Below are 9,368 nucleotides of genomic sequence, written 5' to 3' on the forward strand. Positions count from 1 at the left end.
AAATGTAAGAATAATGTAGGTTGTCACCTATGTCAGAAGCAACCGATACTTAATAGTCATAAAATTAACTAATTGGACATATTGGTAGGAAAGAGAACAAAAGTACGTCAATTTATAATTACCTAGGTACATTATGTAGAGTTACAAATATGAAGACTGACATTAAAAAGAGGACGAGAGGAAAGGGACTCTGGAAGAAAGGACCTTTGGGAATCCACGAAACATCATCTCAGCACATGCACTTGAATATTTGTATGTTTGAGAGTGAGAATGTGAGAATAAAAAATTTTAAATTTTACTGTTGTTCTAAGATTTGCTAGTATATTCACTCCTTCTTCAATCCACAAGGAAATTTTTCAAGGATATAATTAGTTTCTTGAAAGTTATGAATTCATATATTATTTAAGCAGTCAGGATTTATTTATCGAAACCTCCATTAGCAGGTAGGAAGTAAAGCAGCATTGATTTACAAATATATTCTTAATAACTATGGAAAAGAGAGAGACTATAAAAAGAAAAGTATGCAAATGTTAGTTCATTAGGTTTGTGAGTTCTTTGGGAAAGCTATAACTCAGAGTTTAAATAGACTGGCACTCAAAAAAAAAAAAACAACCCACCGATGAATGAATGAGAAACCCAATGCCTAACCTCAGAACTTTTCAAAAACATGCTTATCAATATGATTTCACTCTTTCCTCCAAGGTTGTTTCTTCATGAGATGATTGATTAATTGGTTAATGGACTGTTTAACGTAGATTAGAAGGATCTCAAAGTTAGTCTAACACTTGTTTTTGTATGGGAGAGACCTGGGGTTAAGAGAGGTTAAGGTAACAAAACAGAATCAGGCTTAGGACTCAGGTTTTCTAATTTTTAGACTTGTGTTGTTCTCAATGGAGCATTCATCTGACAAATTCTATACGTTAAAGTTGTAGATTCAAAATGAAGTTTTCAAATTTAAAAGCAAGTAACATTGAGAAATGTTTTAGAAATGTCTTCCATGATGTTGGCAATTAAAGAGAATGTATTTAAAGCTGATTCAAGCGCAGGGAGTGATCCTGATCTCAAAGTTTCTCTTTTTGTGTAACAGTGTGTTGTCAAAGTCAAGAAGGTCAAGTGTGTCATCCTGAGGTCTGAAGAATTCTTACAGTTAGGAATGAGGGAAATTTAGCCACCGAGTTCTAAAGAAAATTACTCAAATACAAGCAATGTTATTAAACATTCTCTTTTGAATCATCTCTTCAGAATCCTAAAAATAAGGAAAGTTTTAAGTGAAACTGGATTAACCCATAGTTTATATTATGAGGGCTTCCCTGGTGGCTCAGATGGTAAAGAGGCTACCTGTAATGCAAGAGACCTGGGTTTGATCCCTGGGTTGGGAAGATCCCCTGGAGAAGGAAATGGCAACCCACTCCGGTATTCCTGCCTAGAGAATCCCATGGACAGTGGAGCCTGATGGGCTGCAGTCCATGGGGTCACAAAGAGTTGGACACGACTGAGCCACTAACACTGTAATATGAGTCAATGCACTTTCATTCAAAGTATATGCTTTATTCAGAAATGTTTTAAAAGTGCCCTCATTTATCATCATCTCAGTGAATATTATTTTGAATCTCTACGCATTGGTATCACACAAGACTGATTCTGAAAACTGGGACTCCAGCTTGTTCAATTAAGTAATTCTCCTAACGGCAAAAGAAAGTACAAGGAAAGTATTATAGTCTTCTCATAAACAATGACTAACAATTGCAGGATATAAATGGAAAAATTGCCATTGATGATAATGTAGTCGGTTTTAAACACTTGGGAGGGAGTCCAAGTATAGTATCTCCAGCTACCTTCTGCCTTTCAGTATAACTCCGCCACCTATGAATGGGAACATGTATCACTTCCTCCCAAACAATTCCATTCAGTTCAGTCATGAAGAAAACCTCTTTTATGCAGATCCCCCACTTCCTTCCCTCTGATGTCCAGATCTTTCAAGCTCCTAAGTCGCACAGCATTTCTGTGCATTGTTACCACCTCCTCAATGAGGCTGTTGGGAAACACTTCAAACAGTCTCTCCCGGAGGGGGACAAAAACTTTCTAGTGGAGAGGGGAAGGAAGGGAAATCAAGTCAGTGCTTGCCAAAACAATGAAAAGAAAATGGAAGCTGGTGGTGGTGGTGGAGGGGGAATGATCTTTACTGAGCCAAATGAAATGACACCTGAGAGAAATGTTTAATTCATTCAAAAGAGAAAAATTAGGAGTTAGGTAACCACTTTCCATCTGTGAAAATGAATAATAGGAAAGTGGGATTAAGAAAATAATTTGGGGTATGAAAGGGAGGCCTGAAAGGATGTGGAGATGCTTTGACTTCCCCAAGCTTTTTCACAGCCTCTGAATTTCCATTTTAACCCACTGAGACACTAGGCACTTAGCATTGATTCAGGAGACTGAGTTTGGACTCTTAATGTGGCTACATTCATTCTGATCTAAAATCCTTTGTACACGATTTCTCTCAGTGACATGTTCCTTGAAATAAAAACATAACCACACTAGATATGTATAGCATAAAAGCAGATTGTTTTTAAACAGGGGGCTTTTCAAGGTTTACTGCAAGGCATCAGCTACCCTTTAAGTTAAAATAATGTTTGACAGGTCAGTAATGAGACATAAAAGATTTTTTTAAGAAACTGACAATTTTGTACAACTAAAGGGGCAAAAACAGAAACATCAAAGCTCAGGAACTGTATACATTGGGCAAAGCATTAGGAGTTTCTGTTCTCTTTAACATTTTGACATGTGTAGTGTGGTTAGAGCTATTATGGGAATGCAAAGTTCTTTCCAAGCACTACCACTCACAGCATTCCATGGTCACTTGAAGGGCACTTTGAAGTTTCCCAGGAATAAGGGCAAGGTACTGCTGTGTTTTGTTGGATAGGATACATATGAACAGAGAATGCTATGAAATGTAATACAGTAATCTTCAATTAAGTAGTATTTGCTTTTGATTGAAAGGCATTTTGATTTTTAATACAAGGATTCCAAGAGAAATCTCCTGTCTTTTGCAGTTACTCCAGCTCTATTAGAACTGAGACCTCTCTTAGGATTGAGGAGACTTGGAAGTTAGCCTTGGCAGGTTGACTGTCCAGTTAAAAGAGTTTGGAGTACCTCCTGACTGGTAGATGTGAAGCTCCACATAGATTTGGAAGGAATTTTTCATAACTTTTACATTCTCTCTGCTTGACCATTTATTATTTGATTGGATAGTTTTTATTTAGCTTCAGCAAAATATTAAAAGCATTTCTTGGATGGAATAAGACAGGTGTGATCATTTCTGAAATTGAATTTGAAAGGCTTTTGTACAGGAATGCTTTTTAGAGCTTGTTATAACTTCAGAGACAGAGAGTCCCTTCGGTTTTCTCATAACTATTTTCCTGAGCTTGAATTCTGGGGCCATAATTTCCCTTTGAATAGTCAACAGCATGTAATGAAAGAAGCATGGACTTTAGAACCAGGTAGTTGTAGACGTATATGTAGCCTCTACCCATCTCAGATGAGGAACCTTGAGAAGGTCTTCATTTCTCTGTGCTTTGGCTTTCTTATCTGTGAAAGTGGGATAATGATACCAATTTTTGCAGGTTTATTGTAGGAATTAAAGTCTAATTTATGTAAAGTTTTAGCATCTAACATCCTAACATCTAACATCTTCTATTCTGCCTTCAACAGGAGGGGGACTTATTGCAAAGGCTTCCCTTTAGGAGTCAGAAAGAAGTATATTGAAGATTATAGGAGGGAAAATTGTGCTTTCTCTTTATACTAATGTTTATTTTTGTAGTTTCAAAACCTATCATCTCAAAAGCTTGAATGCTGGAATCAGAACAGATGAATGAGGGGATTATGTGGACTCATTTCTCCCTGCTCATTCTCATTATTCCTAACCCTCACCCCCACCATAGCTTTAAAAGTGAGCTATTTGGGGATCAGCATGAGCCCATCAAAGGTGAACACAGATTCCTCAAACTCAGCTTGTCCAGTGCTGACATTAGGATCTTTTTCTGCCTTCACCCAATCTGAAAAGCCAGACTTTCTCTTCTCATCATCTCTGATACTCTGTACATGCAACCAACCTCCAAGACTTTCTGTTGCTACTTTTTAATATGCATCAGCTCAATTCCTTTCTGTCCTTTCTCCTTTGACTCCATCTAAATGTTGGTACTCTCCAGCTTTCTTAGATTTTAATTGGTGTCTTTTCTTCTCGTCTTGATCTCTTCCAAATACAAAGCTCATTATGTAAGAACCATTAAATGTTTATTGTAACCATTAAGTGTTTATTGTTTAATTAAAAAATTAAAGTCTGAGTTTCTTGGCAGAGTGAATCTGGCCCTTTAGGATGTAGTCCCAGCCTGTGTATTTGGCCCTGTATTCTACCGTGCCTCTCCTTGCTTCCTAAGCACCATCCACATAGCATAGCTTGAGGTTCCCAGCTGCCACTGAACTCTGCACCTTTCTACTGGGTTGGCCAAAAAAGTCATTCAGGTTTTTCTGTGCTATATTATGGAAAAACCTGAATGAACTTTCTGGCCAAATCAATACATGCTGGTCCCTCTACCTGGATCTCCTTTTATCCTGCTGCCCACAGGGAAATTTCCCAATTCAGATATTCCCTTCTCTGAAACATTCTCTGACCTTCAAAACCAGGGAGAACCAATCCTCCCCTTCTCTATAATCCCTGAATCTTGTATAGAGTCTAGGATTGCACTCACCATGTTGGATTAGATGCAGTGTTTCCAGTCCCTGGACTGAGGACAGGGAACCTAGCTTTTCATCTTTATGATCTCAGTCTGTTACTCACTAAGATACTGACAATACTCAAGGCTGCTTGAACAACTGAATTAAGGAGACAGGATTACATGGGCGTGCAGCACAGGAGAGGGAGAGCTCTGAGACCAGGTCAGGAAGCAAAAGAAAAGGACAAGCTTGATGCTATTATGATTTTGGCACAGAAATTTTATAAAATGAAAATTATACCAGTAGTATAGAAAGAATGGGCTTCAGATAGTGAAAGAAAATTTAGTGGCAAGAGATGTATTTGTTTCAAAATGCTGGTAACTTGACACTTAAACTTTTAGAGTCGTTGTGTCAGGTAAGAGTATGGCCCAACCTGTTGTAAGAAGAAATAGACCCCAGACTACAGTGGACTAAATAAAACAGAAGGCAGGAGGAGGCGAGGATGATAGAGGACAAGATGGTTGGATGGCATCACCAATTCAATGGACATGAATTTGAGCAAGCTTCGGAAGAGGGTGAAGGACAGGGAAGCCTGGCGTGCTGTAGTCCATGGGGTCACAAAGAGTCAGACACGACTGAGAGACTGAATAAATTAAAACAGTAGTGTATTGGTGTACTCATGACTTCATGATAAAAGCGGTGTACTGATAATTTCATGATAAAAGTGTTTGTAAAATATCAGGAGATAGAGAAGGAATTGGAGTTCCCAGGTGGTACAGTAGTAAAGAGTCCTTCTGCCGCTGTAGGAGACACAAGACATGCAGGTTTGATCCCTGGGTCAAGAAGATCCCCTGGAGTAGGAAACGGAAACCCACTCCAGTATTATTGCTGGGAAATCCCATGGACAGAGGAGCCTTGGGGGTTGCAATCTGGGGGGCGCCTCAAAGAGTCAGACACGACAGAGCGACTGAGCACAAAGGAGTGGTCACTTTGATAGTGGTATTGAGGGAAGTGGTTATTGGGTTGAAACTTAAAGGATGCTTAAGACTTTAACAGGTAAAAAAGAGGAAAAAGGCATTCCTGTAGAGAGAATAGCATAAGAAACATACACAGAGTCCAGGGGAATACAAAGAATCAGGCCGCTCGGGTGTGTCAGAACCACACTGTGACCAGTTTAAGTGGTAAGCTGGGTAGTTAGGTTTATGGGCAGTCTGCATGCAATGTCCCAAGTGGGAAGACATGTAAGGCTTTTGAGCCAAGTGGTGATATGACCCCGACTGTCAGAGGAGCCTTCAGAAGGCAGTTGGTCGGGAAGAATGCTCTGTTACTATATGGTTATTTGGCACCCTGGTCATTCCTGTGGTGCGTAATCTGGGAAAGGAGTTAACCGTGGGTAAAGACAGATCTTTCTAAATCCTTAGAGAGAGGGGTTATTTTCTTTGATATAGCATAAAATCTGGATGGCTGCATTAGCATTCTCATCCCTACTCAAACATCAGAATACCTGGGGGAGGAGAAGGTCAGAAGGTAAAGTATCTCCTTCTAGGCCTGGTGGGAAGAGCAGGATATAATTATCTTTATAAAAGGAGACACACCAGGAATTGAATGGGTCACTTAAAATCTAAGCAAACTTAAAAATGTATGACCCTAAACTGCATGCCCCCAGTCTATCCACAAAAAAAGATTTGGCTGTGTACTATTTCCTTGGGGGTGGGGAAAAGAATAGAGTATACATTTCTTCACACATCTAAAGATTCCTTTGAACTCACTCTTCTTATATCCCTACACACTTTTATTTGAAGGCTGCAGTGCCCACAAATCCAGCAGATAATTTACATTTTGATGTAAGCAATTTCAAACAATTTTTCCTCTCTATTTTTGAGCAAAATTTTTGGTCAGAGAGAAGTGAGTCATAGACTCATAAAAAACAAAAAAAGAGAGACATTTGGGTCACCAATGATGTTACTAACAATGCTGAGCCTGTAACAGTGTTTGGATTTTAGCTGCTTATTTTTTAACATCCAAACTACTATTACATTATGCAAGACTAAAGAAATTTAGTGGAAATTACTCCCAACTTTTAAATTCTATCCATTGGAACATTATTCCCCAAAGTAGGGGTGAAGCCCCTTAGTTCATAGGAATGTCTCTACATGACTGTTGAGACAACGCTGTGGATTTTATAAAACCACACCTAAAAGAAGTTTAGAATTTAGACACGAGGAAGAAAGGTAAAGACACTGCTGGTGGGATAAACAGGGTATGTAAGAAAAAGCACACATTCATTCTTTCCTTCATGTACAAACGTTTATTAAGTGGTCACACATGAAAAGAGCTGGATTCTTAGCAGATCTTGAAGAACCATGAAAGATAAACTGAGAACGGTAAGCAACAAGTAGAATGTGAAGGGCCTCACGTCGCTAGTGCAGGCATTTACCATTTCTCTTGGAAGCAATAATGAGTTAGAAGAAAATCATGTTTGAAATATTAATCCTGGAGCGCGGTCAGTTGATCAGGAAAGGGAAGAGAACAAAGGTAGCAGAGCAATTCTGGGGTGGGGGCTGTTGACATAGTCTAAGCATGAGGGAACAATGGCCCCAGTAGGTGGATGACTGAGGGATGGAAAAGAATAGACGATCAAGGGATAATAGGCCAAGAAAGAGCAGAGGAAGTGGTTAACTTGGAAGGCTATAATGGAGGGGGGAGAAAGACACTTTAGAGGAGGCATTTTTGCATAAATGCTATTTATTTTAGTATCTGAAATTGAAAGTGTTGGTCACTCAGTGCTCTCTGACTCTTTGCAACTCCATGGACCAGAGCCTGCCAGGCTCCTCAGTCCATGGAATTCTCCTAGCGTGAGTTGCCATTTTCTTCTCCAGGATATCTTCCTAACCCAGGGATTGAACCTGGCTCTCCAGATTCTTCACCGTCCCGAGTATCTACCTTGGTACATTCAGGACATCAGAATTTCCTTTTTTTCTCTCTTATATATTCATGAGTGTTATATCTAATTAGGGGTGGAATATATAGGAACATAACAGATCATCTATACAATCTTATACAAAAATTAAGTATAGAAAGAATTTTCCTTTCATGTCACTCTTTAAAAGAAAAAATATAACAATATATTTTAAAGCAATTATTATAGACAATTTCCCACTATAAGTAGTAGACAAATTTTGTTAACCTATGTTCAAGAACCAAATTTTGGGTTTGTTGTTTAGTCACTAAGTCATGTCCTACTCTTTGTGACCCCTATGGTCTGTAGCTTGCCAGGCTCTTCTATCCATGGAATTCTCCAGGCAAGAATACTGGAATGGGTATCCATTCCCTCCTCCAGGGGATCTTTTAGACTCAGGGATCAATCCTGCTTCTCCTGCATTGGCAGGCAGATTCTTTACCATTGAGCCACCTGGTGCTGCTGCTGCTGCTAAGTCACTTCAATTGTTCCGACTCTGTGCAACCCCATAGATGGCAGCCCACCAGGCTCCCCCGTCCCTGGGATTCTCCAGGCAAGAACACTGGAGTGGGTTGCCATTTCCTTCTCCAATGCATAAAAGTGAAAGTGAAGTCACTCAGTCATGTCTGACTCTTAGCGACCCCATGAACTGTAGCCTATCAGGCTCCTCTGTCTATGAGATTTCCCAGGCAAGAGTATTGGAGTGGGTTGCCATTGCCTTCTCCAATTGAGCCACCTGGGAAGCCTCAAATATTGGGTTAGCGATTATTTTTTAAAAATTGCTAGATGATGCATGAATATATTCTCTGCTTGAGACTTGACTGCACAAAATTTTTAAGAAAGATTTCTGTGCCAATTTGGTTAAATAAGGACAAAGTTAATGGCAGTAAGTGAGATACATGGAAAAAGATTTTCCTGTTAGATCAAGAACTTCATGCTTTTCTGCTGAGCTATCATTATAAATGGCATACCTAAATTTAAGCATTGTTTAGTATTAAAAGTATGAACACAAAAGCTTAGTTTCTCAAGCAATAATGGCCATGAAGGATATGTTACTATTCTCATTTGACAAACTTGGAGCTCCTGGTCTTGGAAAAAGCAAATAGGAAGAGAGAGAGAAAATTGGTAGGGGTATTTAGGAGCTATACCCTATGATTGGGGGCATAGCCAGGTTAGGATTAGGGAAGAGTAGGCATTAAAAACAAGCCCAGCTTCCCTGGTGACTCAGACAGTAAAGAATATGCCTGCAATTTAGGAGACCTGGGCTCAGTCCCTGGAGTCAGGAAGATCCCCTGGAGTAGGAAATGGCAACCCACTTCAAAATTCTTGCCTGAGAAATTCCATAGACAGAGGAGCCCTGCAGGCTACACCCCATGGGGTCACAAAGAGTTGGACAGGACAGAGTGACTAACACTCACTCACTCATCTCTTCAGCAGGTACCTAGAAGAAAGCTGACAGGTATATGTGGGTCTTAAATAGCTGAGTGTGCCCACTGATGGTCAGCCTTTGTCTGAACCTGGTTCACAAACTTTCCAACATAGTACCACCTTCACTCCCAAATGAATTACATTCTCTCATAGTTCCTTGCATTGATTTTTCCTTTACAGTATTTCTCATAGTTAGTCATTATACCTTTTGGGATTATGTGATAAATATCTGTCTTATCCACTGAGCTCTAAGCTTAGTAATGCAATAATT

The sequence above is a fragment of the Moschus berezovskii genome, chromosome 5, assembly GCF_049115385.1.
Source record: "Moschus berezovskii isolate FMDL1 chromosome 5, NW_MosBer_1.0, whole genome shotgun sequence".
NCBI classification, from domain to species: Eukaryota; Metazoa; Chordata; class Mammalia; order Artiodactyla; family Moschidae; genus Moschus; species Moschus berezovskii.